The sequence below is a fragment of the Sinocyclocheilus rhinocerous genome, unplaced genomic scaffold (assembly GCF_001515625.1).
Source record: "Sinocyclocheilus rhinocerous isolate Xijiao unplaced genomic scaffold, SAMN03320098_v1.1 scaffold1596, whole genome shotgun sequence".
NCBI classification, from domain to species: Eukaryota; Metazoa; Chordata; class Actinopteri; order Cypriniformes; family Cyprinidae; genus Sinocyclocheilus; species Sinocyclocheilus rhinocerous.
The window spans coordinates 240,157-254,151 of record NW_015658739.1 but is presented as its reverse complement, the minus strand read 5'-3'; the positions used below and the strand labels follow the sequence as shown (position 1 = coordinate 254,151).

The 13,995-nt window shown below is 34.1% G+C and overlaps 1 pseudogene; it reads left to right on the top strand.

Annotated features, from left to right (window-relative positions):
* Positions 1–6: 6 nt before the first annotated feature.
* On the top strand, positions 7–9,274 carry LOC107722852 (tissue-type plasminogen activator-like; annotated as a pseudogene).
* The last annotated feature ends 4,721 nt before the right edge of the window (positions 9,275–13,995 follow it).

Below are 13,995 nucleotides of genomic sequence, written 5' to 3'. Positions count from 1 at the left end.
GCCGTACGAGGAAGAGTACGCTGTCATGAGATACCAGTGACCAGTGAGTGGTCACACACTTTACCATACAGCTTTTTATAATAGACTAACCTTTTTAAAGAAAAATAAACATTTATTATTTGATTTATAAAATAATAAGTGTGTATAAATTGTAAAATGTATACATATATTTATGTATTTCTTTTGTGTGTGTGAGAGAGTGTGTGTGTTTGTGTGTGCGTGTGTGTCCGCTGGATGAAAAACACAGCTTTTGTGCAGCACCATCTATTTTAATTCAAACCATTGAAATTTGAGTGTAGAGTTACCCAGAGCATCCCCTCCCCATGAGTCACTCGCTCAAGCAGATCCAAACTATATTCTCATCCTGCGGTCACGGAAAAAATCACTGGAATTAAAAACACGTGTGATTTTCAATTACGGCACAGTATGATCCGTGCTACGACTTGACCACAGTTTATTGATCCTAATGTTGTAAAAGTTGTTATATTTCTAAATATAAAATGATGTAATTATTATACAAAACCACTTTACACCCAATTAATTACGAATATTTTGGAAAGACCACAAATGTTCGTAGAACACTTAGAATAGCATTTCGAAGCAATAAAATAAATGTAATTTATTGAACTCAGAAATAGTCCACAATGGACACACAGGTGTTTATTATTCTGTTTTTCAGAATGTTTCGTGTCTAAGTGTTATAATGGAGGGACGTGTAAAGAAGCTGTTTACTCCAATGACTTCATCTGCCTGTGTCCGCCCGGGTTTACAGGAACACAGTGTGAAATCAGTAAGCCATCAGCATTTGACCTTGCAGCAAATACAGCTGTTTATCACTGTTTAGAGTTTTTTTAGTTATACTAATTTTACTTATATTTAATTTTGTTTTTGCTTTGTATTATTAGTTGCTAGAAAAATTTGTATAACTTACTATATTTTAGTATATTAGTATAACTTACTATTTTTTTTGTATTATTATTTGCTAGTATAAGTAGTATAACTGGTATAACTTACTATTTTGTTGTATTATTAGTTGCTAGTATAATTAGTATATCTAGTATAACATTTTTAGTATCATTAATTGCTAATAAATTTTGTGTAACTAATATAATTTATCATTTTTAGTATTATTAGTTGCTAGTGTGGTTAGTATAACTTACTTTTTTAGTATCATTAGTTGCTAATAAATTTAGTGTGACTAGTATAACTAGTATTTTAGTATCATTAATTGCTAGTAAAATTAGCGTAAGTAATAAAACTGACTATTTTTAGTATCATTAGTTCCTAGTAAAATTTGCGTAACTAGTATTATTTACTATTTTTGTAGTATTAGTTGCTAGTTATGAACTGATTTAGTAGTATTAGTTGTTATTAAAATTAGTATAACCAATATAACCTACTATTTTTAGTTTTATTAGTTGCTAGTAAAACTGGTATAACTAGTGTGACTTACTATTTTTAGAATTATTAGTTGCTAGTAAAATTAGTGTAACTGGTGTAGCTTGCTATTTTTAGTATCAATTGCTAGTATAGTATAACTAGTATATACTAGTATAACTTACTATTTTTATTATTTGTTAGTAAAATTAGTACAACTAGTGTAACTTATGCATTTTAGGATTATTAGTTGCTAGTAAAATTAGTATAACTAGTGTAACTTATTTTAGTATTATTTGTTGCTAGTAAAATTAGTATAACTAGTGTAACTTATTTTAGTATTATTAGTTGCTAGTCAAATTAGTATAACTTGTGTAACATATTTTAGTATTATTAGTTGCTAGTAAAATTATATAGTATAATTAGTATAATTGGTGTAACATACTCTTTTTAGTATTATAGTTGCAATCACCCTCATTGAGATTCCCTTTTGGCCTTATACATGTGTCGTTCAACAAAAGCATGCAATAATTGATAACATCAACATTAATAAGGCCCATTTTGATGGTATGTTTTCTTGTTTTTCTCTCAGATACAGCTGAGCGATGTTCCAGGGGTCAGGGGTCGGGTTACCGTGGCACCCGGAGCATGAGCATGTCAGGACTGGAGTGTATTAACTGGAATTCCAGCTCACTCCAAGGGAAGAAATTCACTGCCAGGAGACCAGAGGCAAACACACTGGGACTGGGAAATCACAACTACTGCAGGTGCACATGCACTTCCTCCTCCAGCCTTTGTTCATTAATGCATGAGATTAAACACTGATGTCATATTGCTCTTCCATGCGATTTGCAAATTGATTTCACCATGCTTTTAAACCAAAAAAAACGCTTTTTGCTTTCATGCATTGAGCTGTATTGTGTTGTTGATGAGTATATTAATAATAATCATGTTTGGGTTGTGTTTTATTCCTCAGGAATCCAGATGGAGACACTAAACCATGGTGTTACGTTTATAAAAAGGCTCAGATCTCATGGGAGTTCTGCTTTTTACCGACCTGCATAATCGGTACAAACACTCAACAGACATAGATATCCATATCCATATAGTGTGTACTAATTAAAGCTGTGTCGTTTCAGACCCCTATCTAGAGTGCACACGGGGATCAGGTCAGACCTACAGAGGGACAAAAGCCATCTCACGCAGCGGTTTGAAGTGTCTTTCGTGGGATTCACCCGCAGTGTCTCGTAAGATCTACAATGCATGGAGGTCCGACGCCAGAGAGATGGGCATTGGCAGCCACAACTTCTGCAGGTACAATGAAGTTAGTGTTTTGTATATGTAGGGTTTAGCACAGGTCCTGTTTCTTTTAAATAATGTACAGTGGTGGTAAGTCACATTTAAAAGTGTATGAATTTCACTGCATTAGATTAAAAAATATTAAACCAATTGACATCCGTATTATTGCAAGCGGATTATTCTCAATGAATTACACACACACACACACACACCCACACATATATATATATATATAGAGAGAGAGAGATTTTTAAGGCATTCCTTTTTTCAGCAGCTTTTAAGGATTTAAATTATAAATTCATTTTTAAATGGCACAAAACTTGGAGCAACTTTAAAAAATGTACATTTGTGTAAATAGAGCTTACGTATAATTGAAATATTATTACACAAAAATTCATCCTGTTTGTTTGCATTCTTTCTAACTAACCTTTCATGCTTTCGGACACAAAAGTGACCGTTCGACAATGAAAATATTTCTTGCCAATTTTTGTCTTTGTTTTAAAATTTCGACTGAACAATTGAATACTGGTGCATTTTATCGTCTTGCTGTTGTGAAAGGCTGTGTGTTCACTAACAAAAAAGTATTAAATGCTTTTTTTTTTTAATATGTAACATGCTAATTCTGTGGAATTCTTTAGTCTTCTACTTTGGAGTGTCGTAAATATCATGGTACATTAGTCATTTAGAACCATTCACTATGCACTTCCTAGCCAGTTATGCCCAGAAGTAGCTTTTAAAATTCTTTAAGTGTGGTAAAAACACTGTAAAGTCTCATCCTCAGTGTGCATCAGAAATCAGGTCTCCACACTTCATCTCTAACTCTCTGGCTGTTTTCCCTCACAGGAACCCGGATGGTGACCTCGGCCCCTGGTGTCACGTCTATAAAGGGTCTCAGTTGACCTGGGAGCTCTGTGACGTCCCTAAGTGCCGTAAGTCTGCACTGCTGCCGTGACATTATTAGTCACTGATCTATGAGCACATGACTAACTGATGCGCTTCACTGTTCAGTCTTAGAGTAATGTAAGATTTCCCCGCACAAGGGTTCTCATTTGTATCATTTCCACTACTTTTGAGGAGACAAGTTTACAGCTTTACGGACGTATTCCACCAAAATAAAAGCTTGAGGATTTGAAATTAATGTTATTTTGGTATCAGAGAGATTCTATTTTTTTTAAAATTCTGTTTAATTTAGTATTTTAATTTTAAAGTTTTAGTAATTTTGTTGTGTGTTTTCATCAGTTCTATTAGTTTTTTTTAATATAAATATCTATAGTTTTAGTTTTTATTTTGGTATCAGAGAGATTCTATTTTTTTTAAAATTCTGTTTAATTTAGTATTTTAATTTTAAAGTTTTAGTAATTTTGTTGTGTGTTTTCATCAGTTCTATTAGTTTTTTTTAATATAAATATCTATAGTTTTAGTTTTTATTTTGGTATCAGAGAGATTCTATTTTTTTTAAAATTCTGTTTAATTTAGTATTTTAATTTTAAAGTTTTAGTAATTTTGTTGTGTGTTTTCATCAGTTCTATTAGTTTTTTTTAATATAAATATCTATAGTTTTAGTTTTTATTTTGGTATCAGAGAGATTCTATTTTTTTTAAAATTCTGTTTAATTTAGTATTTTAATTTTAAAGTTTTAGTAATTTTGTTGTGTGTTTTCATCAGTTCTATTCGTTTTTTTTAATATATCTAGTTTTAGTTTTTATTTTGGCATCAGAGAGATTCTATTTTTTTTAATTCATCAGAGAGATTCTATTTTTGTAATTCTGTTTTATTTAGTATTTTAATTTTAAAGTTTTAGTAATTTTGTTGTGTGTTTTCATCAGTTCTATTCGTTTTTTTAAATATATCTAGTTTTTGTTTTTATTTTGGTATCAGAGAGATTCTATTTTTGTAATTCTGTTTTATTTAGTATTTTAATTTTAAAGTTTTAGTAATTTTGTTGTGTGTTTTCATCAGTTCTATTCGTTTTTTAAAAATATATCTATAGTTTTCATTTTTATTTTGGTATCAGAGAGATTCTATTTTTGTAATTCTGTTTTATTTAGTATTTTAATTTTAAAGTTTTAGTAATTTTGCTTTGTGTTTTCATCAGTTCTATTTACTGTAAATCGGCCCTGACACATTTATTTTTGTAAAACTGTGTGGGTGCTTTTTAACCATATTTGTCTTCTTCCACAGCGAGGAAAACTCCATCAATCACCACACTCGGACCACGAGCCCCTATAACCACCAACAATCAAGGTGAGACGGTGAAAGACACCGAGACTTTCACATTTCATAAAGAAAACGAGTGGCATGAAAAGAGTCTGTGTGATTCTGTGATTCTGATCTCTATGAGTTTTTCCTCATTATCTCTCGTGCTCAGGCTCCTGCGGGCAGCGCACTGAAGCTCCTTCAAACTCTCTGCCCATGTTCAGGATTCGTGGAGGTCAGGTCAGTGATATCCGAGAGCAGCCGTGGCAGGCTGCCATCACCGTCTATCTGCCACGCGCCAAATCATACAACTTTCTGTGCGGCGGCGTCCTCATCGACTCCTGCTGGATCCTCTCCGCTGCTCACTGCTTCCAGGAGAGGTGTGTGTTTCACAAATCTTATTTCCTCCATCATGACGTCAAGAATCAAAAAAATCATTCATGCAACCTGCTGATCACAATCTGATGGATATGTGCTGAATCACCATCGTTTATCTTGATTTTCACTGCTTGAGACATTGCACGTCAAAAAAAACATTTCTATGAATCAACATTTAAGGTACATTATTTGAACCAGGCTTATTATAGATAACACAACTAAAACTACAATTAAAACCATAAAAAAACTATTATGTTACTTGAAATAATCGTTAACTGACATAAAATAAAATCTAAAAAACTTTTTATTTCAGCTAGTTGCCAAGGCAGCATCTCGTTTTAAATTAGTTTAACTTGATGTACTAAAATAACTAAAACTAAAATTGGAATAAAAAATAATAAAAACTACGAACATCTTCCTCCGTATTTTTGTTTTCTAATTTAAATATCGAAACATAATTAACTTGAGATGCAAACTTAAAAGATTGAAAAATCAAAATGAAATGAGTTTATGCTTAAAACAAGAACAAATATAATATCAATAGGGTATATGAAAGCCTCCCTTTTAATTAAGTTGATTTTTCAGATTCCACTGGCAGATATTTGTTCTTGTTTTAAGAATAAACTCACTTCATTTTGATAAATTTGATTTAAAAAATAATGGAGATCAGTTGAAAATGCATTTTTAAACTTTTAAAGTGTTGCTAATGCAACTCATTGTGTAAACTTTTACATTTAGAGAAGGTACTAATGTATTTTGTTTCCTTAAATATTCTTTACTTGGTCTTGAAGTTTTAAATTTACCTTCAGAAACCCTATCATAGGACAAAGTGGAATTTATGTGGTTTTAAAGATGTTGAAATAATTTTACTGAAAACAAGACAACGATTTTTAAAAATATGTCTTCTGTAATCTGTGTTCAGATTTGACGAGAAGCGTCTTCGAGTGGTTCTGGGCCGAACCTTCAGGCTTCAGAACTCCAGCAGCGAGCAGATCTTTGACGTGGAGAAATACTGGATTCATGAGCAGTACGACGACGAGACGTATGACAATGATATCGGTGAGACTTCAAATCATTCACTGACAAATCACACACACTCCACTAGAATCCATTCTGCACTCTTACACACAGAAAACAGATCTGGAGGATTATCAAGATCATCAGCTCACAGTCAGCTGCTGTCCTGGCCACTGTTATTATGTTTCAAAATTTTATATATTTTGCATTTTGTATATATACTATCATTCAAAAGTTTAGAGTCAGTAAGATTTTTTTACATTTTGAAAGAAGTCTCTTCTGCTCACCAAGGCTGCATTTATTTGCTCAAAAATACAGTAAAAACAGTAAAAATGTGAAATATTATTACAAGTTAAAATAGCTGTTTTCTATGTGAATATATTGTAAAATGTAATTTATTTCTGTGATCAAAGCTGAATTTTCAGCATCATTACTCCAGTCTTCAGTGTCACATGATCCTTCAGAAATCATTCTAATATGCTGATTTTTGATTATTATCAATGTTGAAAACAGTTGCGCTGCCCAATATTTTTGTGAAAACCACAATATATTTAATTTTTCAGGATTCTTTGATTTGTAAAAGAACAGCATTTATTTGAAATAGAAATCTTCTGTAACATTATAAATGTCTTTACTGTCACTTTTGATCAGTTTAATGCATCCTTGATGAATACAGGTAATTTGAGTAAAATCTTACTGAATGACTTTTGAATGGTAGTGTACATTTATTTAATATTATAATTCAGACTTTAGAAATACAATCTATTGCCTAATCCTAAAAGAAGTTTTGATAATGTTTGTTTATGAAATGTGGAATTTCTCTGATTTTATTTGTAACAGTAGAATATAAGAAAGAGTAGCACATACCAATAGAGTATATTAGCATGTGACTTGATCATCATTTCAGTATTTATGAGGTTTTAAATGTCACTTGAGTTGTAAGTGATTTCCTGTCGTGTTCCTCATGTCTTCAGCTCTGCTCAAGTTGAAGAGCGAGTTCGGTATCTGTGCCCTTCACTCTCCAGAAGTTCTGCCTGCATGTTTACCAGAACCAAACCTGGCTTTACCGGATTGGACGGAGTGTGAGATCTCTGGTTACGGAAAAGAGGAAGAGTGTAAGATTCATTATCAGACGTACATAGCTCACTGCAAAAACAGAGAAAAAACTGCAAAAGAAATTCAGACTTGTTTTCATAGACTGTCTTTAATATGAGTGTATTTTTTTTCTTACCACACTTGCGGATTGTTTCACAAAGCATCTGCCAGTGCAGTAAAAATAAATAAATAAATAAATAAAATAAAAAATACAAATAAGTGAAAGCATCTGCCAGTGCAGTAAAAAATTTAAAAATAAAATAAAAATAAAAATAAGTGAAAGCATCTGCCAGTGCAGTAAAAAATTTAAAAATAAAATAAAAATAAAAATAAGTGAAAGCATCTGCCAGTGCAGTAAAAAAAAAAAAAAAGAAAAAAAAGGGAAAGCATCTGCAAGGGCAGTAAAAAAAAAAAAAAAGAAAAAAAAGGGAAAGCATCTGCAAGGGCAGTAAAAAAAAAAAAAAAGAAAAAAAAGGGAAAGCATCTGCAAGGGCAGTAAAAAAAAAAAAAAAGAAAAAAAAGGGAAAGCATCTGCAAGGGCAGTAAAAAAAAAAAAAAAGAAAAAAAAGGGAAAGCATCTGCAAGGGCAGTAAAAAAAAAAAAAAAGAAAAAAAAGGGAAAGCATCTGCAAGGGCAGTAAAAAAAAAAAAAAAGAAAAAAAAGGGAAAGCATCTGCAAGGGCAGTAAAAAAAAAAAAAAAGAAAAAAAAGGGAAAGCATCTGCAAGGGCAGTAAAAAAAAAAAAAAAGAAAAAAAAGGGAAAGCATCTGCAAGGGCAGTAAAAAAAAAAAAAAAGAAAAAAAAGGGAAAGCATCTGCAAGGGCAGTAAAAAAAAAAAAAAAGAAAAAAAAGGGAAAGCATCTGCAAGTGCAGTAAAAAAAATGTAAAATAAGTGAAAGCATCTGCAAGTGCAGTAAAAAAAATGTAAAATAAAAAAAATGTAAAATAAGTGAAAGCATCTGCCAGAGAAGCTGTCAGGCCGTCTGGTCACTCCAAACATGGTGTGCGCCGGAGACACGCGTGGCCTGGACGACGCCTGCAAGGTGACAACACATTCAGCCTCTCTGTTTGCATTACATGAGTGATTTCTGCATCTTTATTGATCGGTTTCTCCTGCTCGTTCTTCAGGGGGATTCCGGCGGCCCTCTGGTGTGTAAAAAAAACGGCAGGATGACTCTGATGGGTTTGATCAGCTGGGGCGACGGCTGCGGGAAGAAAGACACGCCTGGCGTTTACACGCGTGTCACAAACTACACAAACTGGATCTCCAGCAAGATGAGAGCGAACTGAGACACGAACGAACATCATTCACACAAAATACAGCCACTGTCGGGTACATAAAATAAGGTGATGGGGAAAACGGCTCGCATTCACTGAGCTTCACGCCTACTGGACTCTACATTTGACCTGCTGTGGGTTTGAGTGGCATTTAAGGAGGAGACGTGGGAATGCGAGACTGATGCTGTGAGTCGGTCATTGCCGGTCATGTTGCACACAGGACAAGAAATCTGAATCCAAGGACCGTTTTTAATATACAACACACAACGTGGCCTTCAATTTTCACCCTTCAACATGAGAAAGGGTGCAAAAGTGCAAACTCTCATGCACAAGATCTTTTAAAAGTACTTCATGTTTTAAAATGATAATGTATTTAGAGACACTTCTGCTTTGTTTTTAAATAGTGAAGATGTAAGCGAGCGACTGATGGCACTTTTGAATGTTATGCGACGCTTATTAATGCTTGTCATGACATTAAATCATAGTTATTTTTAACACTAAACATCTGCTGGGTCAGAGGGACGTTCATTTTGGTGGTCAGTGTTGCTGCGTTGCTCCAAACACATTCATTTGACTGTATTTAATACGACTTGTTTGACTGCAAAATGTCTTTGGCAACCCAGATCTAATATTATTACGGAAGATGTTGGGCATGTTTTAAAATGATAATGTATTTAGAGACATGCTTGCTTTGTTTTTAAATAGTGAAGATGTCAGCGAGCGACTGATGGCACTTTTGAATGTTATGCGACGCTTATTAATGCTTGTCATGGCATTAAATCATAGTTATTTTTAACACTAAACATCTGCTGGGTCAGAGGGACGTTCATTTTGGTGGTCAGTGTTGTTGCTTTGCTCCAAACACATTCATTTGACTGTATTTAATACGACTTGTTTGACTGCAAAATGTCTTTGGCAACCCAGATCTAATATTATTACGGACTTTAGATGTTGGGATGCATAGTAAGTTAATATTTAACATCTTTTATACACTTTTATACACACAAGCAGCTAGTGCTAAATTATTGTTATTTGTTTTTATACGGTAATTATTTTTGCATGACTTTTTATAAATCGTGAAATGGAAACTTGTTTGTCTTCTATATGAAAAATACTTAAGATTTTTTTTTTCAGCAAGTCTATTTAGTCAAACTGGATAACGGGTGAGTGATTTCAGGAAAAACTGAGAGAGAGTTACAAAATAAGAGTCATTTCAGGAGTCTTGCAGCAAAAGCTCATTTCCTTGTGTTTATTTCCTTAAATGAAAGCATGCTCTGTAAGTCTGGGAGAATGTCCTAAAAAGTCTGAACTAACTGAAACCGTGGGTGATTAAAAATGATTTTATAAAGCCGTCTCACACTGGTGTCTGGTCCTGATGAAGCAGTCTGGTCTAAAATAAGATTCTCTTCTCATAGTTGAATGGGTTTCAGAGGACAGTGGAGGCCAAACTCTGACAAAATCTGGTAATTGGTCTCCATATTTCCCAGAAAAACTCAGAAACCGTTGCTCAGTTCTCAGAGAAATTATTCATGCAACATTTACTGAACAAACTAAGTCATGCAGCAGCAAACACACTGAGCACTGACGATCACAAAACCCAACAGAATGACAGTTTTAGTTGTTTGCTTGTGTTTGTTTTCTGTCTGGGTTCATAAGAGCTCTTCCTCATAATTTCAGTGCGATCATCATACACAAATCTCAAAAACAGAGAAATGAAGACAATGTTAAAGCAGCAGCAGCAGCAGATTCCCTTCCACAGAAGAACTACATTAGAGCATATAAGCAATAAATCTGGGGTTTGCTTACACATTCTTAGTATAATTCACACATACACAGAAACACGCATTTTTGTTGAACCATCCACATATATAAAATAGTAAAAGTTTTATTCATGCACTTATTCATGTCTGTTCCTCTCTCTGATTTCTGACTCAATCCTATTGTGATACCCGTTTAATTTTCGTGACTTTAAAAGAGTAGATGTCAGTATTATTCTCTCTTAACAACTTCTCCAGCACAGTGCCAACCTGAGGGGGAGAAAAAGATGACAGGAAGTGAGAAAACAGCAGTTTCAGAAGAAGAAGAGCACAATAAAGCTGTGTCTCAATTCACACAGAAGATTTATTTTCATGGTTCAGAACAAGAAGCAATAATGGAGGATTTCTGATCAGGCACAGAATAGACACCCTAAAAAAGTTATTTCAGCCAATAGAAACTAAAAGAGTTGTGACGCCCCACCTGTTCACTATCATCTCGATTGTACAACGACTGTGAGGCTGAGGCTTGATGCTAGTGATTTGTTTTATAGTACTGGCGTCCTTTCTTTTACATACCTAAAACTAAGCACGTTTAGCATGTCGTGCAAGTATGTGAACTGGACACAATAAAACAGTCAGAAACGCTGAAGCAGTGCAGCCTGACGCTCTTCTTCAGTCAACAACGTCTTCACTTTCACCTCCAGAACAGTGAGTACTGTGAGAAAATATGCAAAATAACAAAACACGTATTAGTGATTTCAGGTTTCACTGCCCTTTAGTTGCAACAGTGATGGTGAAACGTGACCTACACATTTATATACACACACAATGAATAAACGGAGGAGCACCATCAGTGCTCGGGCCCTAATTACCTTTGGGTGGAGCTGCAGTTGTGCTATTGAAAACTATAGAGAAAGTCACAGATGCAGTGCATGTTTTATCTGAGAGGATTCAGGAATCATCTGGCAATAAATACAAAATTGATTACAGTGATTCTGACTGCAGTGCATGTAACAACGAAGGACAGAATGGTATCTAATGAATAAGTACTAGTATCTTTTAAAAAGGTACTAATACCTAAAGAATATGCACTATAGCACTAGTGTCTTATGAATAAGTACTAGTACCTAATGAAATAGATACTAGTAGCTAAAAAAGTAGTGCATTTTAAGGATTAAATGTTAAACGGCTTGCCATATTGCAGTCCACTGAAACGTTCCCTCCCTAAAAAGTCCCACAATGCATAGTAAAAACCAGGGAACATTGATGCTCTGTATGTTCCTTTTACAGAAATGTTGAAGGACAAAATATAAATCAATGCACATCATGTGATGCAATAGATGTTTTAAACCAACCAACCATTATTTAATTATTTTTCAGCATAAACGTACATCACTAAACAGGTAGTGAACATAATCAACTAACATTTATCATTCATTTACTGGCATATGTAACAAAGTATTTATATACTTTAAATAACATTAAAACAATAATGTCAGAAAAATATAATTTCTGCTGTTGTTCAGTCCTTACCAGTGCCTGGATTTGTGTACACAATACTGATTCACTACCTAGGGAGCTGATTGAGACGCACCCTAAGTAACGTTATCCTAACATACGTACTATGAAAACTAAATGCATTTATTAATATTGTCAATATTTGAAGTTTCAGATCTGTTCTTTTCTTTTTATGAAAAACCTTCTTGTAACCAAACATATATTTTTTTTAATGAGAAGTATTGGTAACACTTTCTTTTACAGTTTTTGTGACACATTGTTTGATCCCCAAAAATAAATTATTTAGTGAAATGTGGTGGAAACTCACTGATAATGACTGAAAATAAGACTGCAAATGCAGATGCTGCTAACAATCTCATGAATAATTTTAAAATTATTGTAATTTTCAGTTACCAAGACATTCATGCAACATTTGACATCCAATGGAGATTTAAAGAACTAGAGAACTCAAAATAATAATACAGACTCACGTGATATAGAATAATTATAGAAAAAAATAAGTATAAAACAAACCAGTTAGTGGCAGTGTTGTTTGGTTTTGTGCTGTTTTTACTATAAAAGTGAAAGAGGTGAAGATTAATAAGTTTCTTAGTATATGTGCACTATTTTTTTCTCTCTCCTTAAAGAGCACTTGATCACAGTAAAGTACATTAATCATGTAGTACAGAGTAGAACACAATCTGATTACTGCAACTTGTGTCACTCCTGAATATTTCTGAATACCTGTGAGGCAGGTGGGTTTGAAATCAGGGCAGCAGTCATTTAATCTCAGACAAGCAACATCACAAAAACAATTCAAGCGGTGACAGCTGCTATTATATCCAGAGCAGCACAGATCTGGACTCGCACAACTTCCACCTGTCAGAAAAACATCACTACAGTGAAACAGGAAATTTGTCACACAAATACCAGAAAATATATATTCATCAAATCACAGTTTATTACAGATAATAATCAGAAATGTTTCTTGAGCAGCAAATCAGCATATTAGGATTATGTGACACTGAATACAGTGTGATTTATTGTACATATACATGAAGGAAACACTCACGGAGAGGAGTTTGAGTGGTAGTTGCATTGGTCACTCCAGGTCGTGTGGTTACAGGGATGGAGGTCACATTACTAGTTTGACTAGTCACTACTGTAAAATCAGAGAGCAAACATGTGGCTAACATGCACATTAATTGATTCTAGGGCTGAGCAAAAATATAGATGTTGTGGTTAATCGCAATCTTGATTCTAATGATCTTGATTTGTAAATCCTAAGTACGAGATAAGTAAACAAAATTAACTTTATCGTGCCTCCCATCCAATAAACCCCAAAAAGTTGCGTTTTGATACTTTTGATAAAGTATCAGCTTTCCAATTATGTCAATGTTATCACAAATCAAACAAAACGTTTAGTTTAATCATGTGTGACAGTGAGAAAGCTTTACTGTAATTGTAACAGATGGGCGTGACAATGAAGATCCAGATGCAAGCTTTTATTAAAACAGATCTTGGTCAAAACAGGCAGGGTCCAATACCAGCAAACAACAGTATCCGAGGCGTGACAAAGGGCGCGTCTCCATCAGCTCCCTTGTTTAGTAGTAAGGGCACTGATCAGGGAGTCGGCCATTTTAAGGGCTGTCTCAATCGTGAAATCCTTCCAGTGCACTGGAACGTTCGCTCCCTGAAAAATCCCACAATGCACTGCAAAAACTAGGGAGCATAGGCACTCACTATGCTCCCTTACTGGAAATAACATCACATTTCTGAAGCGCGAAACATAAACCACACGAGCCAACTCGATAAATATTATGACTCGCGATCGAAGATTTGAAAAGACAAACCGTTTTTTAGTATATAACAACATAAACACACATCGCTAGACAGGAATTGAACACATCTAATTAAATATCAAAAAGAGATCGGTCCTGTCTGTTGTTTATTAATTCCAGTGATGACGTTCTACTATGTTGTCCGTTGACGTTGTACGTAATCATGTCACTGGAATTCGAGTGATCACTGTCCCAACGTGCAGTGAGTCAGGGAACTAACCAGTGCCCGAATTCGTGTACACGATCTACTGATCCACAAGC